The sequence below is a fragment of the Nicotiana sylvestris genome, chromosome 11 (genome assembly GCF_000393655.2).
Source record: "Nicotiana sylvestris chromosome 11, ASM39365v2, whole genome shotgun sequence".
NCBI classification, from domain to species: Eukaryota; Viridiplantae; Streptophyta; class Magnoliopsida; order Solanales; family Solanaceae; genus Nicotiana; species Nicotiana sylvestris.
This window is the reverse complement of record NC_091067.1, coordinates 35,813,693-35,827,945: the sequence shown is the minus strand read 5'-3', so window position 1 is coordinate 35,827,945 and position 14,253 is coordinate 35,813,693. Positions and strand designations below refer to the sequence as shown.

At 36.9% G+C, this 14,253-nt stretch overlaps 1 long non-coding RNA gene across 1 annotated transcript; it reads right to left on the bottom strand.

Annotated features, from left to right (window-relative positions):
• Window positions 1-10,661: 10,661 nt before the first annotated feature.
• LOC104223934 (uncharacterized) lies at window positions 10,662-12,790 on the bottom strand. Its single transcript, XR_011403737.1, has 2 exons — window positions 12,691-12,790; window positions 10,662-11,005 (listed from the first exon to the last, which is right to left on the bottom strand). It is a non-coding gene; the product is annotated as an uncharacterized lncRNA (long non-coding RNA).
• Between the last annotated feature and the right edge of the window lie 1,463 nt (window positions 12,791-14,253).

Genomic DNA, 14,253 nt, shown 5'->3' with positions numbered 1-14,253 from the left:
ATTCACCACGTCAATCTCGTGAAGGCACTCCTGTTACTGAATCTCGTGCTGATCAACAAGAACAATCAGAACACTTTGAAAGAGTTACAACTGAAGCTTTACAAAAGCTAATTGATGCACAGGTCGGCAAAGCTCTTCATGCACTTGTTAGTCGATTGCCTGCTGCACCACCCACACCAACTCCTAATAATAATACATTGGAGAATCCCCGTTCTGGTCTTGATAATTCTGGAAACGGAGCAATCCCCAGTGAACCACAGGAAGGGGGACCAGGTAATTCAAATAATTCATATTTGCAAAATTTAGTACTAACCTTGCAGAAACAGATTAAGGAACAAAATGAGCGTATTGAACAAATCCCTGGAGTTCCGCCTGTAATGAAAGGAGTAGACATGGACAAATACTCACAACAACCATGGAAGCCAAGTGCTGCTCCCCTTCCAATTCCGAAAAAGTTCAAAATGCCTGACATCCCGAAATATGATGGTACTACAGACCCACGTGACCACGTGACTGCATTTACAACAGGCGTGAAAGGCAACGACTTGACCAAACAAGAAATTGAATCAGTACTGGTCAAGAAATTTGGAGAAACACTCACCAAGGGTGCATTAACCTGGTATTCTCTTTTATCTGAAAATTCTATTAATTCTTTTGCTGAGCTTGCAGATTCTTTTATTAAAGCACATTCGGGAGCACAAAAGGTTGAGAAAAGAATGGAAGATATTTTCAAAATCAAACAAGGGGATTCAGAGTTGCTTAGAAATTTTGTTGATAGATTCCAGCGTGAAAGAATGACTCTAACTCGTGTGCCTGACAATTGGGCTGCAATAGCCTTTGCAAGTAATTTAAATGACAAAAGTTCTGAAGCCACGAGACGACTCAAAGAAAGCCTTCGAGAATTTCCTGCAACCACGTGGAATGATGTTTACAACAGGTATAGTACGAAGCTGCGAATTGAAGAAGATACCGTACCTAAGTTTCATCATGAAGAAAGGGGTGGTCCCCGAAGATCAGAAACCGAAAAAAGATCAGGTAAAAACAGGTACGATCCATATATGGGACCTGCAGGAAAAGACCCACGGTCGAAACAAGATAGCCAGCAATATGATCAAAAATCGAGGAACAGGGACTCTGGCTCTTCTTCAAAGTTCAGGAATGATCGGAACAGACAAGAATCACGAGATGATGACAGAAGTTTAAAGGCACGATTCGGCGGATATAATTTTAATGTCTCTACCTCCGAGCTCGTAGCTGTTTTAAGAAGCATGGGAGATAAGGTACGGTGGCCAAAAGAGATGCGGTCAAATCCAAGTAGACGCAATCCAGATCATTGGTGTGAATTCCACAATGATCACGGGCACAAAACTTCCGAATGTAGATTCTTGCAGAGTGAAGTAGATCATCTATTGAAGCAAGGATACCTCACTGAGTTATTTAGCGAGAAAGGAAAACAAGCTTATATGAAAAACAGGCAAGAGCCACCGCAACCTCCTTCACCCAATAGGACAGTGAGTGTCATAAGCGGGGGAGAAGATATTCATGGCATAACCTACACAGCCTCCAACAAGGTTTCTAAGGTAACAATTACACACGGGAAACGGGTGCGACAATTCCTAGAAAATGAAAGTATCTCGTTCGATGACGCAGATACCGAAGGAGTGACAACTCCACATAATGATGCATTGGTAATATCTTTACTTGTACATGATACTAATGTAAAACGAGTTTTGATTGATCCAGGGAGTTCTGTAAATATTATATTACTAAGGGTACTACGGGAAATGCAAGCTGAAGACAAAATGATACCCAAGGCGCACACCTTGTCAGGCTTCGACAATTCAAGTGTAGTAACAAAAGGAGATGTAATTCTAACAACTTTTACTATGAGTGTTGTTAAAGAAACTAAATTTCAGGTAGTTGATATGGAAATGGCCTACAATATGATCATGGGGAGACCATGGATACACGATATGGATGTTGTCCCATCAACTCTGTATCAGGTTATTAAATTCCCATCACCATGGGGAATTTGCCAAATTCGTGGGGATCAGCAGATGGCTAGAAGTGTCAACGCTGTAACAAGTATGAGCACCGTAAGTAAAGAAAAATAGCAATTACAGGAAACAGTTGAAGGTAAAAAAGATCAAACTTCAGCTGAACAAGAAAAGACAGATTTGGACTCAAGGCCTGACACAATTCAGGAACCTGAAGAAAATGAAAGCATCAAAACGACAATTGAAGAGCTTGAGGCAGTGATGTTATTTGAGCAATGGCCTGAACGGAAGGTTTATGTCGGGGCCAATTTAAGCTTAAACATGCGAGGTATGATAATCGAATTTTTAAAAGCTAACTTAGACTGCTTTGCTTAGTCCCACGCTGATATGACAGGGATACCACCGGATGTGATGACTCACAAACTCAATGAGGAACCTTCTTTCACACCAATAAAGCAAAAGAAAAGAAAGCAAGGTGCTTTCAAGAACCAGGTGATTCAGGTTGAGGTCCAAAAATTATTAAAAATCGGATCGATCCGTGAGGTAAAGTATCCTAATTGGTTGGCTAACACGGTGGTCGTACCCAAGAAAAATGGTAAGTGGCGTGTTTGTGTGGATTATACCGATTTAAATAAAGCCTGTCCAAAAGATTCCTTTCCCTTACCGCATATAGACCAACTAATTGATGCAACCGCAGGTCATGAACTTTTAAGTTTTTTAGATGCATACTCGGGATATAACCAAATTAAAATGGATCCTGGTGATGAAGAAAAAACTTCTTTCATCACAGACAGGGGGACTTATTGTTATAAAGTAATGCCCTTTGGTCTCAAAAATGCTGGGGCAACCTATCAAAGGTTGGTTACCAAAATGTTCCAAGAACATTTAGGGAAAAAAATGGAGGTATATATAGACGATATGCTCGTCAAAACCCAGCGATCTCATGATCATATTTCTCATCTATCTGTTACATTTGAAATTTTGCGAAAATTTAATATGAAACTCAACCCAGAAAAATGTGCATTTGGAGTTGCATCAGGTAAGTTTTTGGGTTTTCTTGTTTCTAACCGTGGTATTGAAGTGAATCCTTCTCAGATCAAAGCAATAGAAGAAATCCCTGATATCCTTACTAATAAAAAGGAAGTACAAAGATTAACGGGAAGAATTGCAGCTTTGGGGAGATTTATTTCCAAATCCTCAGAAAGGTGTTTTAAGTTTTTCTCTGCACTCAAAAAGCAAGATCATTTTGAATGGAATGAAGATTGTCAACAAGCCCTTAGAAATTTGAAAGCTTATTTGTCAAAACCACCATTGTTGGCAAAACCAAAGGTGGGGGAAAAACTTCTCATCTATCTGGCCGTATCTGAAGTCGCGGTAAGTGCTGTTTTAGTCCGTGAGGACCAAGGTAAACAATCTCCTATTTATTATGTAAGTAAGTCCTTATTGAAAGCTGAGACACGATACCCACAACTAGAAAAATTAGCATTAGCTTTGATCATGGAAAAAATTAAGACCTTATTTTCAGTGTCATCCCATTAATGTAGTTACTGCTTTTCCGCTTCAAAATATTTTGCATAAACACGAACTTTCAGGAAGATTAGCAAAATGGGCTATAGAACTAAGTGAACATGAAGTTGTTTATCAACCCAGGACCGCTATAAAGTCTCAAGTACTAGCTGATTTCGTGGCTGATTTTAGCCAGGGGATGCATTTAGAAGCAGAAAAAGAATTACTAGTTTTTAATGGTGCAAACCCGGGGACTTGGGTTTTATTCACTGACGGTTCATCTAATGTAAAAAGGGCAGGCCTAGGAATAGTCCTTGTACCACCTGTGGGTGAGACTATAAGACATGCTATAAAATGTCATTCTATAACTAACAATGAAGCAGAGTATGAGGCTGTAATTACAGGTTTAGAATTGGCACGAGAACTCGGCATAACACAGATTATAATCAAGAGTGATTCTCAACTCGTGGTCAATCAAATGCTAGGGACTTATACAGCCAGAGAGACGCGAATGCAAGAGTACCTCGCAAAGGTACGGGAGTTAATAAAACAATTCCAAACTTGGAAAGTAGTGCAGATCCCAAGAGATGAGAATGTAGAGGCAGATGCTTTAGCAAATCTCGCATCTGCAGCAGACGTAGCAAATAATACAAATGCTTCAGTCATACATCTATTTCATTCCGTTCTCGAACCTGATAAAAACGAGGTAAATTTTAATCATTTAACATGGGATTGGAGAAACGAAATTGTTGCCTTTTTACAGCACGGTACCGTGCCTAATGACAAAGGAAAGGCTCACGCGCTTCGCAAAAAAGCTGCTCGATATTGTTTATATCAAGGAAATCTTTATCGAAAGATGTTCGGTGGACCACTAGCAAGGTGTCTCGGACCCTCTCAAACAGAATATGTGATGAGAGAAGTACACGAAGGACATTGTGGAAATCATGCAGGGGGACGGTCACTGGTAAGAACATTAATTCGCACAGGATATTATTGGCCTAAGATGGAAGAAGAAGCAACCAGTTTCGTGTCCAAATGTGATAATGTCAAAGATACAGCAATAATATGCACAGACCAGCTGAGTTAATACATCCTGTTATAGCCCCGTGGCCCTTTATGAAATGGGGAATGGATATCGTAGGTCCACTTCCACAAGCAAAAGGTCAGTTAAAGTTTCTACTTGTACTTACAGATTACTTCACTAAATGGGTAGAAGCAGGGGAATTTAAACAGGTACGAGAGAAAGAAGTTAAAGACTTCATATGGCAAAATATAATATGTCGTTTTGGAGCACCAAAGGAGATCGTGTGTGACAATGGACCACAATTCATTGGAGCTCAAATCACAGAATTTCTTCAAAGTTGGCAGATTAAAAGGATAACATCTACGCCATACCATCCAGTAGGTAATGGACAAGCGGAATCCACAAACAAAGTCATTATCAACAACTTGAAGAAGAGGTTACAGGATTCAAAAGGTAATTGGCCTGAGGTGTTACCTGGAGTATTATGGGCTTATCGTACAACGACTAAAACAGGCATTGGAGAAACGCCATTTTCAATGGTTTATGGTGCGGAAGCCTTAATTCCAGTTGAAATAGGTGAGCCAAGCACACGGCACGATCACGCAACGGAGGAATCTAATGATGAAGAGATGCGGATCAACCTTGAATTACTTGAAGGAAGAAGAGAAGCTGCATTGATAAGGATGGCAGCACAAAAGCAAGTAATTGAACGATATTACAATAGGAAAGCACGCCTCAGATTTTTCAAAATTGGGGACTTCGTGCTTAAAAAGGTGTTCCAATCTGCAAAGGCTACCAACTCAGGAAAGTTAAGTCCAATATGGGAAGGACCGTACAAAGTCTGTGACATTGCGGGAAAAGGAGCATACCAGTTGGAGACAATGGACGTTAAAATTTTACCCTCACATTGGAATGCCGTCCACTTAAAAAGATATTACTTTTGAGAAAGTACTTACGGTCAGGTATCACCGTGTTAAAATTTCTCCCTTGGATTATTAATATTTTACTAACGATTTTAGATGCTAGGCAAAATACCCTAACTCGTTCCAAATGATGAGTCACAACCTGCAAGGCAAAATGGAGTATTCTTAAATTCCTAGCCCAGGGTTACAATTAATCTGATGGAAATACACACGAGTTAGGCAGTCTTCATCTAGAATCACACCTTCGAGTCCCGTATATCTTTCTGTTTCAGGAAAAAGGCCAAAGTAAAAGAAATAAATAAGTGCTCGAGGTTTCATACTTCACCGCTCAAACACTTGGGGGACTACAATATTGTACACATATACGTGTAGAAATGCAGATACGAATATCGAACGAAAGTCGTCCACAAAGAGACAAGTGTTGAGTAAAAGTTACGAAGTCTTCAGCATTCATGAGAATAACAGAGTCATCTCTCAAAACTCATAAACAAAGTCACCTCTTAAACCCTTCTTAATATATAAAGATAGGGTCATGACTATGTACTGAAACAGGTTATGAAGAAAAACCTTGTTTATTCTATGTTATGTACAAATCTGTTACAAGAAAAATAGTTACGAGAAAGTTGTAGATGTATTGTAATACATGTAATAGTCAAACACTTGTTAAAGTTTATGAATAAAAACTTGCCAAAGTTGTTTCATAAAAAACGTGTGTATTCCTATTTCTTTCATCGTATTATAACACCATTATGAAGTTGAGACGTCTTCTTCATTAAGTGTCGATAAAATAAAATGGCCCTCTTTTATAAGCCTCATGTTGATAATCCATGAGAAGAATCATAAAGCATTTTATAAGGATAAAAATGCTAAGCTATTCCATAAGTCCTAGATAAATAGGCAAGAATAGAATATACAGAAGTACCGATAAAACTTCTTAATATAAAAAAAACTAAGTACAAACTTAGTCAACAAAATATTTGTTTTATACAAATGCCCCATTATGATAATTGGGGACTTCATCAAAAGATCCCTTACGTCAATTTCATTTTCAGCTAGTCACTGAAGGTTTTGGAACATCAGAAGTTTCACCCTCGGGAGCAGGAATTGCAACCCCAATTGCTGCAGTAGCCACTTCTTCATTTAAAAGTTCTTCCGTTCCAGGAGCTTCAAGTACAAGAGAAGGAGTATCAGTAGATTGTTGACTTTTCTCGATGGTATCTACGACTTTGGCCAGTTCAGACTGCAAGTCAAAGCCTTCCTGAGCAGCTTCCATTAAAGCATCACGGCGAGATTTTAGGAAAGCCCAACTCACTTCTATGTTTAAGTTCTCTTCCAGAAGCCCATATTCCTTTTCCCACATAGCAAGATCGTTTTTCAAGATTTGGTGCTCAGATAAATCAAGGGAAGCTTCAAGAGAGGCATGAGAACTCTTCAAGGCATGAATTTCGTCAGAGGAGGTCTGTAAGTCAGCTTGAGCTTGAGTCAAGCTTTGCACTAACTCTCCTGCATACTCTTCTTTCTTAGCCAAAAGTGCCTTAAGCTCTCTAACTTCTTCACTAGCCTTTGATAATTGTTCTGACAAAGAGCATTCTAAAAGCTCTTTGTCTCTTTTAAATTGGCTTGAAGATGCCTTGGCAGTTGCTAGTTCAGAAGTCAAACCACGGTTTTGCTGCTCCAGGAGGTTTTTATTTTCTTGCAACTCCTCTATGGTCCCTTGAGCATTCTCAAACTTTTCAATTGGCTGCTTCAAGCTGGGCTCCCCTGGCTATTTCTTCGGCCTCGTGGACAGTTTTTTCAGACTCACGGGCTTTTCTTTCTAGAAGGGAAATTCTTCCCATTAATTCCGTACCAATGAGGTTAGCCTACAGAGACAACTCATAGAAATGAGGGATTGAAGATAAAAAAAAATTGTTGGTAAGAAGAGGAAAAATACCTTCAAAGTAGAATGAACTATGTCATTCATCAAAGTCAAGCAGCTATGGCTCTCCATCTTCTTCTTCTCAATATCTCCAATTAGGGGCTCAAGCCAAACATCGGCTCTACCAGTCTTTCTCAAGAGGCTATGGTTGGCAGGAACTTCCAGAGTAACACTTCTCATAGTCATACTTCCACTGCTAGAACCCGTCTCTGTATGATGAACAGAGGGAAGAGGAGCAATGGAAGGAATGGAAGGAGAAGATGTAGAAACAGGAATGGAAGGAGAAGATGTAGAAACCAACGCAGGAACTGACATAGGAGCGGTAGAAACTGGCAAAAGAACGGAAGTCGTCAAAACTGGTAAAGAAATACTTACGGTTGGCAGAGGAATGGAGGAAATAGGAACGAATGAGGAAAGAGGAGCTTCATCAAAAATAGGGCCGAGCTCGCCACTCCCGAAACCACTATCAAAAAGATGCTGAATTGACTCATTATTATCTCTTGGTTCGGTATCCTCGTCAGAATGAATCAAAACAGGCTCGGTGGTGGAGGTTCGAGCAGGAGTGTCTTCAATTTCACCATCAATGATTATTCGCCTCCTGACCCTTGGCCTGGTAATTAGGGAGGTACCCTCCTCTTCTTCAGAACTTTCTTTTATAGATTTCCTTTTTGGCAGCAAGGCTCGAGCCTTATCCAAATCAAGAGCGGCATTCGCAGACATGTGAATGGCTATAGCTACTTCAGCCGTCATTCCTCTAACGCCAAATCCTGATTAAAGGATGGATATACATGATCAAAATTGAGGAAAAATGCTTAACATGTAAATATATATATATATATATATATATATATATATATATAATGGGGCATACCATGTGTTTTGACCTTCCAGCCATGTAAGGAAGAAATCAATTTCCAAGTTCTTTGCTCCCTAGAAGCAATCTTCAAAAGTGAGTCTACCCAACCACGGAAGTTGGGAATAGGTTCCACATCTCCCATGGTTGCTACAAAAAACCAAGAAGAGACGAGGTTAAAAACAAATTTCTTTTGAAATTCTCAAAAGTAGGTACGATAAATAAAAGGAAACCTACGTTCAAAATTCCACTTCTAAGGGAAGGGAGTATTAGTTTCACCAATCAAGTCCACCGTACGAACAGCAATGTAACGGATATACCATCTACGATCTTTGTCATCTTCAGGATTTACCAGAACTTTTTTGCTCCTTGCAGTTAAGGTAAAAACCCCATGGCGTATTAAGTTAGGGTGGGATAAATGAATGAGGTGAGAGAAGGTGAAATTGACATTGGCTTTGGAGGATAAGTATCTCAAACAAGCCAATGTTCTCCTCACTAGTGGACCGATTTGGGCCAAACAAATTGTAAAGAAACGGCAAAAATCAAGAATAACTGGGTCAATCGGAGGATTAAAACCTAAAGTGAAAGGGTAAGTATAAACAAAAGAATACCCACTTCTAAAGGAGGAAATTCTCTGATTTGGGGAAGGAATTGACATTCGAAGACTATCCTTCCAGTTACAATATTTTCTTATGGTGGGGATTGTAAGCTCGGTTACTATTGTAGGGTAAGTATCGGCTTTTTCCAAATTTGCAATTTGCTTTTGAAGAGACATTTTGTCACTTTCAAAAGACAATCGCTGGGAACTATCTCATCAACTGAGGGTTCTTGAGAAGAATCAAGAATTTCTCTACTTCTAGAAGAGGGGGCCTTTGGGAAAGAACTCCTTGAAGAAGAACCAGAGGAGCCGCCTCGAGTAGATTCTAACCCTGTTCAAAGCCTACCTCCTCCGCCTCTTCTGTGTCTAACAGGGGCATTGGGGAATTGGTCTAGAATTGGAACTTTTTTACGGTTAGGGTTTGAAGAAGACATTGTTAAGAAGGATAGTCGAAAGAAAGTAGAAATAAAGAAGAAAGTGTTTGCTGAAGATTTGTGAAGAAGGCAAAGGAAGAAAAAGTTATGTATATAATGGGAACCGTCAAACTTAGAAGTGTAATGATGGAAAGCCTATAATAAAGGCAACTATCACTTCGTGAATAGTGAGAATGAAGAAGTCTTGAAAAAGGGTGTAAATAGCAGAATCAATCAGAAAATGACACATGGGCGAAACATTAAATGGAAAAGACTACTGAGGCGTTAATAATGTCATAAGCATTAATTGTGGCGAAAATTCCTTTTTTATGAAGATCCACTTCCCAATTATTTAATTGATAAATAAATGGAAAGTGGGGGGGAGGACTATCTGTATTGAGAAAAAACTGAGTTTATATTAAAGATGACGTGGCATGACACGTGGTTTGGTGAAATGGTCAAAGCGCAACAATTGACTAAGAGGCACGGATAGAGACAGCCACGGGAAGAAGAATTTAAATAGATACGAGACGAAGTGCAGATACGAGTCTCGTACCAATTCAAGTCATTTACAGCCAACGGATTAGAAGGCATTAAAGACAAAGATCTGATGACAGAAAGGAGTCCAAATTCATTATTAAATACCTGATACGTTAGAAAATTGGTATTTAATAGGAATGATTGTATAACGGCTTATTTAATATCATTTATTACTCATAATTATACCATTAAAGCTGAGGCTTCATTCCTTTACCTAGAATTACCTATAAAAGGAAGAAGTATCATCATTTGTAAGGACACAGAATACTATTGGGAACTCATTGAAATACAAAATTATTTACTATTTTACCATCATTCTCAAAAGTATTTTATTTTCGTCTCCTGATTATCAGTAACCCGAATTTATTTTTATCTTTGACCAAAGACCCAAATTTTTGGTTAAACACGAGTGACTATCGGAAACAGTCTCTCTATCCTCCCAAAAATAACACTACTCTCTCTAAACCCTACTTGTAGGATTTTACTGGGTCTGTTGTTATGTTATTTTTTTTATAGCTAAGAGACACAGTACTTGCATTTTTATACGTATTATTTGTTCATTTATATTACAAGAAAAACAAGGTCAAAATTAACCAAGCTCAATAAATTGCAAAGAGTTTAAACTCTATGTATTGATAAATATTTATATATATAATTAAGTCATTTATTAAATAATTACAATTAATTTTTTTGATAATCTTTAAATATATTGGTAATTTGATAAAAATAATAACTAACTAGTCATTACCAGTTAAAATACAATTAAATCCAACTGCAAATGCATGGCAAGGGTGATAATATGTAGGGCGTCCAAATTTTGATCCAAAATTTTATATCTTTTTGTGCCAAAATTATTATATTAAGAGTGGGAAAGAAAAAGGATATCAGATATTTCCAAACACATGCACGTAATATTTCACATTAACACATCAAGTAAACAAAGACATTACGATTGACCATATAGATTATGGCCATAGCTGCAATAACCATGTAATAGCAGCACTTATTTATCTATATGTTACACAGATAGTGCCATTTATATATGAAATGGCAATAGATTCAGATCCATTTATTTTTAGCAATGGTAATAGCAATAGCAATCTCCATGGTAGCAATTGCCATAATCTGCATCTTCGTTGTTCTTGCACCAATGGTTACACTTCCTGGGAAAGCACTTTCCATTCCAGCTTTTGCTAGGCTTCCCACAGTGTTTTGCTTCTGTTATTTGCACCTCTGCACATATATAGAACCATAGTAAAGATACTTAGAATTCCTCTAGGTTATTGCACATATATGTTATATTTTAAGTGCTGAAAAATATTATTAAGTGCTGAAACTGATTGATAAGAAAACAGTTATATGTTTGGATAGAAGTCCTGAAATTGATAATAAGCACTTGATTTGTTGTGTTAAAATAATGCTGATCATAATTTGTTCTTTTGTTAAAATACTCTTGTGTAATTTTTATAAGAAATTATAAATTTAATAGTATCTTTGTAAAGAAAAGGAGGAACGATAAATACGGAATGCAAATGAAGTTAGGAGTTTCCTTTTGTGAAAGGTATTAATTAAGAATTAGTGAGAATACAATAAAAAAAAATTGTCAAACTAAAAGTGCTTATAAGCTGCAAACCATAAGTTGAATTGATTTTGACTTATACTCCCGCCGGTCCAAAATAAGTGATTTTTTAGCTGTTTTCACACAGATTAAGTAATCCACCTTTTAACATTAATTAGCAATGAAATTGACCGTATTAACCTTTACTATCTCTTCACATAAATACTTCTAACACATACTCCAACACTATTTACTCCAAGGGCAATGTAAGAAAAAAATAATTAATTCATTCTTAAAATCTGGAAAAATTACTTATTTTGGACTACAAAAAAAAGGTCAAAAAATCAATTATTTTGGACCGTAGGGAATAATTTTTTACCAAATCCCAAGATAAGTCAAAAAGTACTTTTGATGAGCTTATAAACTTAGTCAAACGCTCTCTTAGGCTACAAAATGAAGCATGCTATTTGGTTGATTTCTTTAAGGATTTTTGCCACAAAAGTCATTTCAAAATTACGCCAAGGATACAGATGATCAAATCCAAGCTTATAGATCATGAGACCATTCAAAAATCCCACTCTCTCTCTCATAGATAAATGTCGAATTTACCATACTATATCCTATGGAACAAGTCTAGTGGCGTATGCCTTATGTAGTATTTTGTGCAAGCAGTCCAGACCTGAAGGCACAATTCAGCTTGTAAGTAAATTTGGGTTTGTGATCAGATCAAGATTTCAATTTTATGGGTTCTAAATTTTAGAATAATAACTTTAACTATTAATGACCGAGTCTAAAATGAATATTTGTACATATTTAATGAATTTTAAACACCAAATATACTATTTGAGAAAAAATTACTCGGCTTGTGCCTCCACTCTGTCTGTGATTGTGGTGGTTTTAACAAGTTACTTCATGTACCAAATTGATATTTACTGTGTATTTTCAAGCGGCATATCGGCCTATTGTATATATCTATACATATTTTTTAGACAAGAGGGTTGCTCTGATGGTAAGCAACTCCCACTTCCAACCGAGAGGTTGTGAGTTCAAGTCTCCCCAAGAGCAAGATGGGAAGTTCTTGGAGGGAAGGATACCGGGGGTCTATTTGGAAACAGTCTCTCTACCCTAGGGTAGGGGTAAGGTCTGCGTACACACTATCCTCCCCAGACCCCCACTAAGTGGGATTGTTGTTGTTGTTGTTGTTGTTGTTGTATATACACATAAAAAAAAAATCACAAAGCGATGTCAGATGCTACTCGTTATAACTAAAGGGTGTCTCTTCCACTGGGAACAACCCTCAATAACTAGAAAACACAAACGTAAACTATAAAAGAGAAATAAATACTTAAGAATTACTCACCAGAAGCAAACATGAGAAGAAAGCAAAAGAGGACAACACAGATACTTATTTTGCTAACTTTAGGTTGAGCCATTTCTTAAATCTTTTTGAGATGCTGTGTGAAATCAAGTTTATCAGAGGGTCTACTTATAGTGCCCCAAAAACAATTTTTTAACATACACATGTGCTTAATTAACCTTAAATACACAAAATAAAGAAAATGTCAAGTTAACGTTTTGAACTGATCAAAAGTTTTCCTTCTTGAACCACCACGAAAGTAACAAGAACTTACTACTGAATAAAGAAGGTAATAAAAAAAAAATTGGTAGAGAAAGACTTACTGGAAACCTGATGATAGTCTTTTATTATTATTTTTCTATGGTTTGTTGCTTTTTCCCCTTCTCTCTCTCTTTGAAATATTAGCAGTAAATTGAATTATTTAGGGTTTGTCACCCTACACGTAACTGTAGCTCATTATTTGTGGAAAATACTAATGGATTCAACTAATATTATCGATTGTGTAAAGAATATTTATATAAACGCTGCATTTTATCATGTTGTAGCATATAATTTGCTTTTTTCAAGTTATTAATTCTATTTTATGGACTATTATATATAGTTATCTTTTAGGTGACCTGATTGTATAACTACAATAACACTATTATATTAGTGTGTAGAAGTTGAACGCCATACTAATTCAGCTTGTACATCACCTTCTTAATAAGTAAAAGTAATTAAAGCAAACTTCAAGCTTATATACTTGTATGACTTAAAACTAATTGTCGACACAAGTGGTTGAGAAAATTGTAGAGTAGAACAAGTCCGAAGTGGAATTGGTAGAGACAGAAAGTTGTACTGTAAAAAAGGAATTAAAGATCAAGTTGCTTAAAGTTTGAAATTTTCCAAACTATAGTAATGTATTTGTTGGATTATAATGAAACTAAGATACATTTGCATGTTAAATTAATTGATATCTACTCTCTAAGGAACCACGTAGCAATCAATAGGAGTGAGAATCAGTCGATCAGTTCAGTTCAATTTTTCCTTTAATTTTTATACAATTCCATTTTTCTTAATTTTGACTCGATTAAATCAGTCGATCATGTCTGCTTGAGACTTATTTGGACCTTTGTGAGTTGGGGTTTTTGGTTTAACCATTTTGCTTACTTGTTTGAAATAGAGATTTTTACATTTCTATACACTATATGAAACTATATTACCTTCCCTACTCAAGTTGATTATAATTATATTTTATATACCCAATTACCATTCATGTACATTTTAAGAGAATTAATGATAATAAGTAGTGTCCTAAAATCACTCTAACGTATTTCCACTCCCCCACGTTTCTCTCTCCACATTCACCCCCCCTACGTATCTTGCACTAACCCACGATTTTCTCTTCACAACATTCAAAATCCTTCCATTAACGCCTATTTCCTCTCTTCTTCCATAAGTATTCTAAATTTTTACCCTCTTCTTCAAAATATCACCTCCATTAATGTTTGTATTTAGCTTGATTTTCAACGAAGAAGAAAATAGCATCAAAGAATAGCCCTAAAAAAGGCAAAGGAGCCGATATTC